Source organism: Macrobrachium nipponense, chromosome 6 (assembly GCF_015104395.2).
Source record: "Macrobrachium nipponense isolate FS-2020 chromosome 6, ASM1510439v2, whole genome shotgun sequence".
Taxonomy (NCBI): Eukaryota; Metazoa; Arthropoda; class Malacostraca; order Decapoda; family Palaemonidae; genus Macrobrachium; species Macrobrachium nipponense.
The window spans coordinates 458606-471753 of record NC_061108.1 but is presented as its reverse complement, the minus strand read 5'-3'; the positions used below and the strand labels follow the sequence as shown (position 1 = coordinate 471753).

The window sequence follows — 13148 nt, the reverse complement described above, 5'->3', positions numbered from 1 at the left end:
ACAGTACAGAACAATTATTTCTAAAAAAACATAACGTATTTATTTTAATTTTCGTTGGTGAAACAACGCTCTATTTGACCATAGATTTTAGCATGTGCCCCAAGTAAGCTGGATGTCGGATCACGCTTTGTTCACAACAGCATTCACAAACCTCTTGGGTTTCTGAATTAACACTTCGTTTCTAATCATATGGTTACGATTTCAGTTTTCCTTTTCGGAATATAAACCTTAGGCCAAAGGACAAGTGCCAGGACTTATGAGGTCTTAAGCGCTGAAAATAATGTTGGAACCATTGTTAGGAGAGGGTGAAAAGTAAAATGGAATAAAGAGAATGCGAATGGAGCTACAGTAAAATGAATGAAAGGCGTTGCAGCTAGGGGGCGAAGGGATGCTGCAGAAAACCTACCTTAAGTAATGCCTAGAGCGCACCGAGTGAGGTGCACTGACAGCACAATGCGCTACGGGCCAGTTTTATTTTTAAAATACAAGTTAAAGTTAAGTATGTCTTAGTTTTACGAGACCGATGAACTGATTAAGAGCTCTCCTGAGGCTGACTCGAAGGATTAGATATTTTCACGTTGCTAAGAACCAATTGGTTACTTATTGTGGGATACGAACCACATCGAGATATGAATTTCTATCACCAGAAATAAATTCCTTTGATTCCTTGTTGGCAGAGCGGGGAATCGAACTTGGACCTTGAGATCGGTAATCGAGCATATAGCTAACCAACTTGTCCAAAGAGGAACTAAATTGAGGTTTTTATCGTGGGGAATAATAATAAAATTCATTTAATGATATCTTTGTATATTTTCTACCTCATGAATGATACCTGTTCTTAAGTTTGTGCAAAATATTATTTCAACAGAAATTGCATTGATGAAAGTATGGCCATAGAGAACGCTTACATTCGTATATACACTTATGGTGGACAACCACAGCAAAGTTCACTGACCCAAGGCGTAACATTTTCAAAATTGTTCAGTTTTTCGAAATATTCCTAGGGTGGGTCGACGGGCGCTAAAAAGACGACAAATCACCTTATTTATAACAGTCAGTAGATCTTTTACAATGAAACAGGATGTTTGGGGGAGAAGGTGAGGGAAGAAACCTTGTATGTTAATAAAAAACTAGGATATTGTTTAGTTTAGTTTCGTTTTCTATTTATGTAATACAATTCTATACACAATTCCAGTAAAGCCGCCGAAGCTGTAGTAACTTATATGGTTGGCTACATAAAAACGTCAATACAGGTAAAATCAATATAAAGCACAGACATTAATACATATAAACTTAGATATTTAAAACAACGAAATCAAAACAAAAGCACACACACTAACATATAAAGTTAGACAATATTTAAAACAATGGAATCCATGTAATAGCACATAATTCGACAAAATTACAGCAAATAAAACAATGAAGTGGGAGTTTAATCAACTATTGTCGAGCTTAACTAAAACACCAGACAAAAGACACTAAAACAAACAAAGTTAAAAAGTTATTATTCTACTATTCTAAAAAAGACAGCTATTGTTAGCTCATCAATGATGCTTTGAATAAACGTAAAACAAACTCTAATTTAGCGATTAATAGTCATAATCCTATGGTCAACATTTTGAGGTCAACATTTTGTCTTCCTACAGATTCTCTTAGTGTCAACTCTTCAACTGAATCGCATCTGCAAGCGCTGAATTATAATCAGCGATGTCGTAAACCGCGACCTCTTTCTCTCTCTTTCCTGCCTGAGGAAGCGAATCACGCCTGGCAACTGTATAAAAACATTCTGCAAAGCGACTGCATCAGCATATTTGCGAGAAAATCTTGCTGGGAGGAGGATCTCCATTTGCAAAGAGGACTGGCTGGAAGAAGGATCTCCCAAGTCTTTGTAATATAACTTTTCACCATGAGAAAGGTGGGTCCTCAGTGCATGTGTATATATACTCTAAATTTCTAGGGTTTTTTCTGGCTGGTTATTTTATTCCCTTCATATTTCAAAAGTCCTACAATGTCACGCTGGTTAACAGTGTATTCTAAGCTGATTTCCTTAATTCTCTCCTAAAGCTCAACACTTTCACGCAGTCTAGCAGTGTATTCTAATGAACTAAGGAACCTCCGTAATGAGGCTATAATAATGACAATTAGTCACAGTAGTGTTAAAAATATATTTTTGTACAATTCTAAAAATTACTAGGAGAGACTTTTACTAAGAGAGACTTTCGGATACTGCTCCGTATCCCTATTCAGTAGGACTGGAGAGGAATACGGAGCAGTATCCGAAAGTCTCTCCTAGTAATTTTTAACACTACTGTGGCTTGTAAATGTCAGTTTTTTTTAAACACCAATATTTCGAGACGTTTATTGATGTATTCTAAGACGATATCCCTGATTTTTCTAGTCCTAAAATTTCACTCTGGTTGCAAAAGTATTCTAGGACGATTCAATTCATTTCAATAAAACCCTAAACCTTTTACGCTGGTTAGTATTCTATTCTAGGACGATTTCCTTTTTTTTTTTTTGTTTTTTTGGGGGTTTTTTTTTTTTGGAAGCCCCAAGAGTACACGCTGGTTCAAAAAGTAGTCTAGGACGATTTAATTCATTTTACTAAACCCCCAAACTTTCACGCTGGTTAGTAGAGTATTCTAAGACGATTTCCGTAATTTTTTAGTAGATTCAAAATTACATTCTGGTTGCAGGCGCATTCTAGGACGATTTCCTTAATTTTTGGGGGGAGACCCAAAAGAGTTAATCTGGTTAAAGGTGTATTCTAGGACGATGAATTGATTTTACTAAAACCAAAACTTTCACCCCCACTACTAATGTATTCTACGACGATTTCCCTAATTTTCCTAAAGCCTTAAAATATCAAGCTGGTTCTACGACGATTTTCCTCATTTTTATAAAGGCAAACACCCCAAATATCTCGCGGTTGACAGTGTATTCTAGGACTTTTTTTATTTTGAAGCTCAATTTCCGCTGAGTGTATTGGGTCTCCAACAGTTGGTCCTCCTAAACCAAATCAGAAAAAACAACAATGAAATAGCCCTTTCCCTCTACTTTTACCCTAAATAGCTTTCCCATAAGCAATGCATAATTTACTGAATGAATCATAGTATGCTCTGTTTGGCGTAAAAATGAATGTTTTCGTAGCCTCATGAAATTATTTCGGATACCAAAACCTCCCAATGCTAGACTGCGAACTTTAAGGAGCTAACCAAGTTCACGTGTATATTTCTAAAGATGCAAAACTTTAGCTCCAACAGCAAACGGAATTTTTCCTCAATGAAAAGATTCCTTTATGTATCAGGCAAAGGAAGCCACGATCCCATATTACGAAAATACAATTAGAGTGAGCAATTGGGTAACTTTATGATACCCTGTACCATAATCTACTTTTCCCTATAGGGGGACGGTGCCCTCAGCGCACCTCATGCGGTGCATCGTAGGCAGCGTCCCTTTGGCCCCTAGCTGCAAACCCTTTCATTCAATGTACCTCCACTCATTATCTTTATTCCATCTGACTTTCCACCCCTCTTAACAATTGTTTCATAATGCCATTGCGAGGTTTTCCTCTTGTTACATCAGACAAACTATATTACTCTCTATTTTACTTTCGCCTTTGGCCTAAATTTCATATTCTATTCCATTCAGTAACCTACTCTTTCCTTTGCAGATTTGGTTGAGTGTTCTGATCTTCAGCATCACAGTGGGACCGTGTCTGGGGTATCCAAGTCCGAAGGCCGACCCTCAGTCTCCTCAGCCAGGTGGCTTTAACATCTTCAGGCCCCAGTTCCAAAGGCCTTTCTACCCCGACAGAAATCTCCTCGGTCACCGCCCTGAGTATCGTGCCATCAACCACTTCCGTAAGAAGAAAAACTGATTTATTGACATGTCTAGCCCATGGATTTGTGAATCGTCAACTAGAACTGGAGAATGTCATCACCGGACTCGTCAACTACAACTGGAGACAGTCATCACTGGACTCCTCATCAAGAACTGGAGACTGTCTTTACTGGACTCCTCAACAAGAACTGGAGACTGTCCACTATGGACCCCTCAACAGTAACTGGAGACTGTCATCAATGGACTCCTTAACAAGAACAGGAGACTGCCATTACTGGACTTGTTAACTAGAACAGGAGACAGCCATCACTGGACTCAACTAGGACTGGAGACTGCCATTATTGGACAAGTGATTTAATTAATAACTGGCCAGTAATGTTAATAATGTCCTGAGATCACTGTCTATGTTCAGTTAATCGTCACGCAAGACCTCGGTGTAGTGATGCACTTCCAAAAAAAATTTACAACAAAACAGAAAAGCTTTTTCTTGGTGTTTTATTTACGAAAAAACACGTAATCACTAAGATTATTAACAACTGATCGACTGAAGGGAAGGAGAAGCTATAGGTAAATCATACAATATGGAACGAAAGAGAGAGAGAGAGAGAGAGAGAGAGAGAGAGAGAGAGAGAGAGAGAGAGAGAGAGAGAGAGAGAGAGAGAGAGAGAGAGAGAGCTAAACCTAGAGGAATAATAGAACAGCTAAATGAAACTATCAGTTCAATACAGAGCAACCTCTCTACCTCTTTACTTGCAGAGCTAATTTATGAACTATGAACACATCAGCAATAGTACAAAAACCTTTCCCACGAATCTAACTTTCCTTCCTGGACGAGTTTGCAAACATTAAGAGTAAATTCTCTTCATTTCAAAAAATAAATAAATAAATAAAAATTTTCAGAAATATCTAGGTTCTGGTCATGATGCCTGTCAGGTTGGTCTTGACTGCTTTTGGCCCTGTTAATCATGGGACCTTTGTTTTCAAACTTAAGGGAGCCTTACTCAACCTAAACAATGAATTTTTAACTGACACGGAAAGTGCAACTGTCGATAAGAACTATTTTGACTAGACGAATACGATCTTTGGCATTCATCAAAAGACAATACTCCTTGCCCACTATTGCTTGGCCTTGAAAACATGATGGTTGACTAAGAAGATTATTCTACTCTATTTGCATCCATCCCACCATCTGATTCTACACTTGGAATTCTTGATGTCTCAACAGAGATTTAGCTAAACAAATGTGAATTATACAAATTATGAAGATGAAGTTTTACCATTACAAATCTAAAACTGTAATTGCTAACAAGCCCAAGACAGTGGCTATCCATATCCTAACATCCACTACAAAAAACACAAACGGATATCTTTTCATTGACATTTAGAATTCTAGGTATCATTCTTAATTGCACATACAGATGTGAGATGTGATCTGGAAACAGCTAATTTCATCTTTAACGCTTTACTTTTGTTAAGAATGTTAAATGTTAGTATTAACGTTTACAGATAAAGATTAACAGCATACTCACTAGTTTTTCCCGGATGAAAATATGCGAATGACATCAAATTTATATTTTGAGCTTTTAGGTCATTGTTTTCATTTATTTTGCACAGCTTTTAAAATAGATTATGTACATAAGCTAAACACCGTTTAAATACTTTTTAAAATACACAATTTACACCATAAGACAAAAATGTTTAAAGCCATAAGAGAAAACTCAGTGTACTGGTTTTTCAAACTTAACATTATTCGAGTTTTAAAAGAAGATTTCAAACTAATTGCTAATCTATAAACGAAAACAGCCCTGAATAAATACGTTTCATAGCAAACCCGATGCCTATTATAGCCTTCACCCCCACACATATTCAGGGGAGCATCTACTACAGTACAGAACCCAAAGCTCAGTGACATCTGCGTATTAGCCAATTCCTGGCTGAATGAATTATACCTCGAATACATTTGCTTCATTAAACAGTAGTCTGCCATCATCGCCATCTCATGAAGACAGAATACTGAACAGAGGCTGAAGGTAGTCAGTATAATCGAAACGTTCATTTCTATCTTGAATAATGTTATCAATAATTTCATTTGCCTTCAGTCTGCCTAACAATTTTAGCAATACTCTGCCTTCAATCTATCTAACAATTTTAGCAATCCACTCTGCCTTCAATCTATCTAACAATTTTAGAAATTCACTAAGTATCACTATAACAAATGCTAATTCCAAATCTATACAATAAATGCATAAATCACGTTGCAATTCTGTTGCTATCTCGAAAAAGGTTCTTGCAAAATACAAAGATGACATTTTTGGACTTTTCATTATCTGGAAGGTAGACTTACAGTGCAACTGACCTGTTTTTATATAACTCCAAAATACCTTTTTTCAGCTATAGTGACATAACAGTGTCTAATCATGGTCTATATTTATTTTATGATTTAGAATCTCAGCCTCAACCACACATGTAACCTAGAATAGAAAACAGAATATGGAATTTAGGCCAAAGGCAAACGCTGGAACCTATGAGGTCATTCAGCGCTAACAGGAGAACAGTAAAAAAGTTTCAAAGGAGTAACAGGAAGAACACCTCACAGTTGCACTATGAAACAAAAGCTAGGATAGGGAGGAAAGTAAGATGGAAGGAGAATATGACCGGAGGTACAGTCAAAGAAATGAAAGGGGTTGCAGAAAGGGCTGAAGGGACGCTGCAAAGAACCTTGAGTAATGCCTACAATGCACCGCGTGAGATGCAGTGATGGCACTACACCCCTACGAGGACACCCTGTAGTCTATTCCAGTTTCAACTCCGGTCTCAATATTGTTCAACTATCTTATTTCTTTTTTCTCGTTCGTCTCTCTTCGAATATCTACGATAATCCTTACATTTCTATATCCCTCTCTCGCCTCCTTGTGATATATAACGTAAACACACTGGAGGCTCTGCTCTTGATAAATCAAATTACTCAGAGACCTGTAAACTCAAAAGATACTCCAAGTATTATTCGACTAAATAAGACTCCTTTTCATACATTACGCAAATAAATAAGAGGCTGGGCTCTCGATAAATCCAATTACTCAAAAAGAAGTGTAAGTTCAATACTTTTACTTGTCCTGACGAGTAACAAGAAGACATTATTTCAACGCTACTGATTTTATGTCATTCTTCTGATCAGTAAACCCACCGTGACACGCGTCAACACCTCGTTTTCTATGAAGTCGTGATTTAGCCATAATCTTCAGAAAACGGAATGAGGTGCGGTTCTAACGTAAATAATAATAATCATAATAATCCAAAGAATACTCATAATCGCATGAGTCAATAAAATGGAAGGGTAAATCCACAGTAGTATGTCTGTTTGATTTTGTTATTTAAAATATAACGCAGAAAGCTTTCGATGACCTGCTTTATATTTTAAATAACAAAATCAAACAGACATACTATTGTGGATTTACTTTTCCAATATATACACAGTAGAGACAATAATAATAATAATAATAATAATAATAATAATAATAATAATAATAATAATAATAATAATAATAATAATAATAATAATAATAATAATAATAATTGAAAAAGAAACCCACAAATTCAATTTGTAACTTGTTTACTTCTAAGTATTTACATTTAGTTTTACTCCACACTCGAGTACTTTCAGGCCCTTCTGTGGCCCATTCTCAAGAGATGTTGGGATGTTAGCCTGGGTCAAGGCCCCAGCAGTCTTCTGGAACTTCTTCTCGTTGTGCTGTCATTTATGCGATGGCTGTTCTGGTTATCTTGAGAGTTGCCAATCCCCTCTTGTCGCTCTGATATCCTGAGCTGATGGTCAATGGGATTCACCCTTGTGGTAAGGGTGTGGTCACCGTAAGTCTGTTGGGCAGGAAACCTAATCTCCAGGTCAGCAGGGTCAATCTTAGCTTCTTTTAATATAAGCTCGGATTATGGGAGCTTCTGAGGTAAAACCTTTGTTTCCTTCAATTACTTTGATCTCTCTGATAAGCGCACCTTCTACTACCCTCCTGTGACTAATTTTGTTGCTTTTGTATATAAGCCTACTGTTTTTGAAATCCATCCTATGGTCATTTTCCCACAATGTCTAGCTATAGCACTCCCCTGAGAGTTTAAGCTGTACTGCCCTTCTATGTCTTGGACTCTAGTCCTTATTCCCCTACCTGATTCCCCCACATATCTGTCTCCACAATTATTGCAATTGATTATGTATACCCCCGCTACATCATCTGTATTACTGTCTTCTCCTTCCAATTTATTTTTACATACTTTGTTTTTAAGGTATTATCAAAGGTATATACAAATTTATATTGACTTTCTTTCATTTTTGAAGTGATTTGTTTCATTTTAGGCATAAAAGGGAGGGCAACTATTTTCTTGTTTTCTTTATTCCATGTACTCTCTACATTCGCTCTGTAAAATATTTTTCTAGCTTTGGGCCTTGATGAGTGCCCTTTTTCTGAACCATTCCGGGTATGCTAATGCATCGAAGCTTTTATCGATGTAATTTATTTCTTGCTCTATCTTGCAAGGGTCACACGTTCTCATTGCCCTAAGAAATAAACCTGTTAGAACCCCTATTTTTATATCATGACTATGAAAAGAGAAGAAATGAATATATGAGTTTGTATGTGTGGGCTTTCTATATGTGCTGAATTCATATCCTGTTTCTTTCTTTCTATGAGTATGTCTAAAAAGGGCAGTTTATTATTGTTACTTTTCTCTAAAGTGAACTGGATATTGTTATCAAACTTATTGAGCTCATCTAGAAAAGTTTCTATTTTATTTCCATCCCCTTGCAGAATAGCAAAAATATCATCCACGTATCTCCACCATCCTTGCAGTTTTAAGTTAGGGACATTCACATTAGGAAACTAGATTAGTTTCGAATATTCCATATAGATGTAAGCGAGTATAGGTGATAATGAGGACCCCATAGCTACTCCATATTCTGTTTGTAAACATGTCCCTCAAACGTGAAATAAGTATCACTGACACACAATTTTGATCAACTCAAGGAAGACGCCTATTTCGATGTTTGGATTGAAAATACCCTCATTATGTTTAGTCTGTAGGAATTCTAATACTTTATCTAAGGGGACATTGGTGAATAATGCTACTACATCAAAACTAACCATGTGTCCCTTTATAATAATAATATCATGGTGATGAGATCTGACTTGAGTAAACTGAAAGAGATGGCAGAAAAAAGGCTAAGAAGCAAGAAAACAAGGGAGGAACTCAACGAGAAATACAAAGTACAAGAGAGGGGACTAAACAACACAATAGAAGATGTAAAACAGAGGCTTAAGGCCAAAGCACACAAGATCCAACGGTACATGAACAGGAATAAGGGATACCAACAGAACAAACTATTCGGAACCAACCAGAAAAGATATACAGCCAACTAAGAGGGGAAGACAACCACCCAGAAATTCCTGAAGCCGAACCAAGTAAGAGACTCTGGGAAAACATATGGAGCAATCCGGTATCACACAACAAACATGCAACATGGCTCCAGGAAGTCAAGGAAGAAGAAACAGGGAGAATAAAACAAAGATTCACAGACATCACGACAGACACAGTCAGACACCAACTAAAGAAAGCCCCAGGTCCCGATGAAGTCCATGGATACTGGCTCAAAAACTTCAAGGCCCTACACCCACGAATAGCAGAACAACTCCCACATTGTATCTCAAATCACCAAGCACCCAAATGGATGACCACAGGAAGAACATCCTTAGTACAAAAAGACAATAGTAAGGGAAATATAGCCAGTAACTACAGGCCTATCACCTGCCTACCAATAATGTGGAAGTTACTAACAGGTATCATCAGTGAAAGGCTATATAACTACCTAGAGGAGACAAACACCATCCCCCACCAACAGAAAGGCTGCAGAAGAATGTGTAGGGGCACAAATGGTAATGAAGAACAGTAGGAGAAGGAAAACCAACCTAAGCATGGCATGGATAGACTATAAGAAAGCCTTCGACATGATACCACACACTGGCTAATTAGAATGCCTGAAAATATATGGGGCAGAGGAAAATACCATCAGCTTCCTCTCAAAAATACAATGCGCAACTGGAATACAATACTTCTTACAAGCTCTGGAATAAGACTAGCAGAGTTTAATATCAGGAGAGGGATCTTCCAGGGCGACTCACTGTCCCCACTACTCTTCGTAGTAGCCATGATTCCCATGACAAAAGTACTACAGAAGATGGATGCCGGGTACCAACTCAAGAAAAGAGGCAACAAAATCAACCATCTGATGTTCATGGACGACATCAAGCTGTATGGTAAGAGCATCAAGGAAATAGATACCCTAATCCAGACTGTAAGGATTGTATCTGGGGACATCAGGATGGAGTTTGGAATAGAAAAATGTGCCTTAGTCAACATACAAAAAGGCAAAGTAACGAGAACTGAAGGGATAAAGCTACCAGATGGGAGCAACATCAAACACATAGATGAGACAGGATACAAATACCTGGGAATAATGGAAGGAGGAGATATAAAACACCAAGAGATGAAGGACACGATCAGGAAAGAATATATGCAGAGACTCAAGGCGATACTCAAGTCAAAACTCAACGCCGGAAATATGATAAAAGCATAAACTCATGGGTGCAGTGCAGTAATGAGATACAGCGCAGGAATAGTGGAATGGACGAAGGCAGAACTCCGCAGCATAGATCAGAAAACCAGGAAACAAAATGACAAATACACAAAGCACTACACCCAAGAGCAAATACGGACAGACTATACATAACACGAAAGAAAGGAGGGAGAGGACTACTAAGTATAGAGGACTGCGTCAACATCGAAAACAGAGCACTAGGGCAATATCTGAAAACCAGTGAAGACGAGTGGCTAAAGAGTGCATGGGAAGAAGGACTAATAAAAGTAGACGAAGACCCAGGAATATACAGAGACAGGAGAAAGACAGAAAGAACAGAGGACTGGCACAACAAACCAATGCACGGACAATACATGAGACAGACTAAAGAACTAGCCAGCGATGACAATTGGCAATGGCTACAGAGGGGAGAGCTAAAGAAGGAAACTGAAGGAATGATAACAGCGGCACAAGATCAGGCCCTAAGAAACCAGATATGTTCAAAGTATGATAGACGGAAATAACATCTCTCCATATGTAGGAAGTGCAATACGAAAAATGAAACCATAAACCACATAGCAAGTGAATGCCCGGCACTTGCACAGAACCAGTACAAAAAGAGGCATGATTCAGTGGCAAAAGCCCTCCACTGGAGCCTGTGCAAGAAACATCAGCTACCTTGCAGTAATAAGTGGTATGAGCACCAACCTGAAGGAGTGATAGAAAACGATCAGGCAAAGATCCTCTGGGACTATGGTATCAGAACGGATAGGGTGATACGTGCAAACAGACCAGACGTGACGTTGTATTGACAAAGTAAAGAAGAAAGTATCACTCATTGATGTCGCAATACCATGGGACACAGAGTTTGAAGAGAAAGAGAGGGAAAAATGGATAAGTATCAAGATCTGAAAATAGAAATAAGAAGGATATGGGATATGCCAGTGGAAATCGTACCCATAATCATAGGAGCACTAGGCACGATCCCAAGATCCCTGAAAAGGAATCTAGAAAAACTAGAGGCTGAAGTAGCTCCAGGACTCATGCAGAAGAGTGTGATCCTAGAAACGGCACACATAGTAAGAAAAGTGATGGACTCCTAAGGAGGCAGGATGCAACCCGGAACCCCACACTATAAATACCACCCAGTCGAATTGGAGGACTGTGATAGAGCCAAAAAAAAAAAAAAATGATAATAATAATTATATATACTAATAATAATAATAATAATAATATCACTCATCGATGTCGCAATACCATGGGGCACCAGAGTAGATGAGAAAGAGAGAAAAAATTGATTAATATCAAGACCTGAAAACAGAAATAAGAAGGATGTCGGATATGACAGTGGAAATTGTACCATAACCATAGGGACAATAGGCACGATCCCAAGATCCCTGAAAAAGAACCTGAAAAAATTATATGCTGAAGTAGCTCCAGGGCTCATGCAGAAGAGTCTGCTCCTGGAAACAGCGCGCATAGCAAGAAAAGTGATGGAAGCAGGATGCAACCCGGAACCCCACACTGTAAAACCACACAGTCGAATAGGATGACTGTGATAGACAATAATAATAATAATAATAATAATAATAATAATAATAATAATAATAATAATGGAATAGTGGAATGGACGAGGGCAGAACTCCGCAGCATAGATCAGAAAACCAGGAAACATATGACAATACACAAAGTACTACACCAAAGAGCAAATACGGACAGACTATACATAACACGAAAGAAAGGAGGGAGAGGACTACTAAGTATAGAGGACTGCGTCAACATCGAAAACAGAGCACTGGGGCAATATCTGAAAACCAGTGAAGACAAGTGGCTAAAGAGTGCATGGGAAGAAGGACTAATAAAAGTAGACGAAGACCCACAAATATACAGAGACAGGAGAATGACAGACAGAACAGAGGACTGGCACAATAAACCAATGCACGGACAATACATGAGACAGACTAAAGAACTAGCCAGCGATGACACAAGGCAATGGCTACAGAGGTGAGAGCTAAAGAAGGAAACTGAAGGAATGATAACAGCGGCACAAGATCAGGCCCTAAGAACCAGATATGTTCAAAAAGAAACGATAGACGGAATAACATCTCTCCCATATGCAGGAAGTGCAATACGAAAAATGAAACCATAAACCACATAGCAAGCGAATGCCCGGCACTTGCACAGAACCAGTACAAAAAGAGGCATGATTCAGTGGCAAAAGCCTCCACTGGAGCCTGTGCAAGAAACATCAGCTACCTTGCAGTAATAAGTGGAACGAGCACAACCTGAGGGAGTGATAGAAAACGATCACGCAAAGATCCTCTGGGACTATGGTATCAGGACGGATAGGGTGATACGTGCAAACAGACCAGACGTGACGTTGATTGACAAAGTAAAGAAGAAAGTATCACTCATTGATGTCGCAATACCATGGGACACCAGAGTTGAAGAGAAAGAGAGGGAAAAAATGGATAAGTATAGAGATCTGAAAATAGAAATAAGGAGGATATGGGATATGCCAGTGGAAATCGTGCCCATAATCATAGGAGCACTAGGCACGATCCCAAGGTCCCTGAAAAGGAATCTAGAAAAACTAGAGGCTGAAGTAGCTCCAGGACTCATGCAGAAGAGTGTGATCCTAGAAACGGCACACATAGTAAGGACAGTG

The 13148-nt window shown here is 38.4% G+C and overlaps 1 long non-coding RNA gene across 1 annotated transcript; it reads left to right on the top strand.

Moving 5' to 3' along the window:
* The first annotated feature begins 1795 nt into the window (after nucleotides 1-1795).
* On the top strand, nucleotides 1796-4509 carry LOC135216119 (uncharacterized). Its single transcript, XR_010314817.1, has 2 exons — nucleotides 1796-1915; nucleotides 3674-4509. It is a non-coding gene; the product is annotated as an uncharacterized LOC135216119 (long non-coding RNA).
* The last annotated feature ends 8639 nt before the right edge of the window (nucleotides 4510-13148 follow it).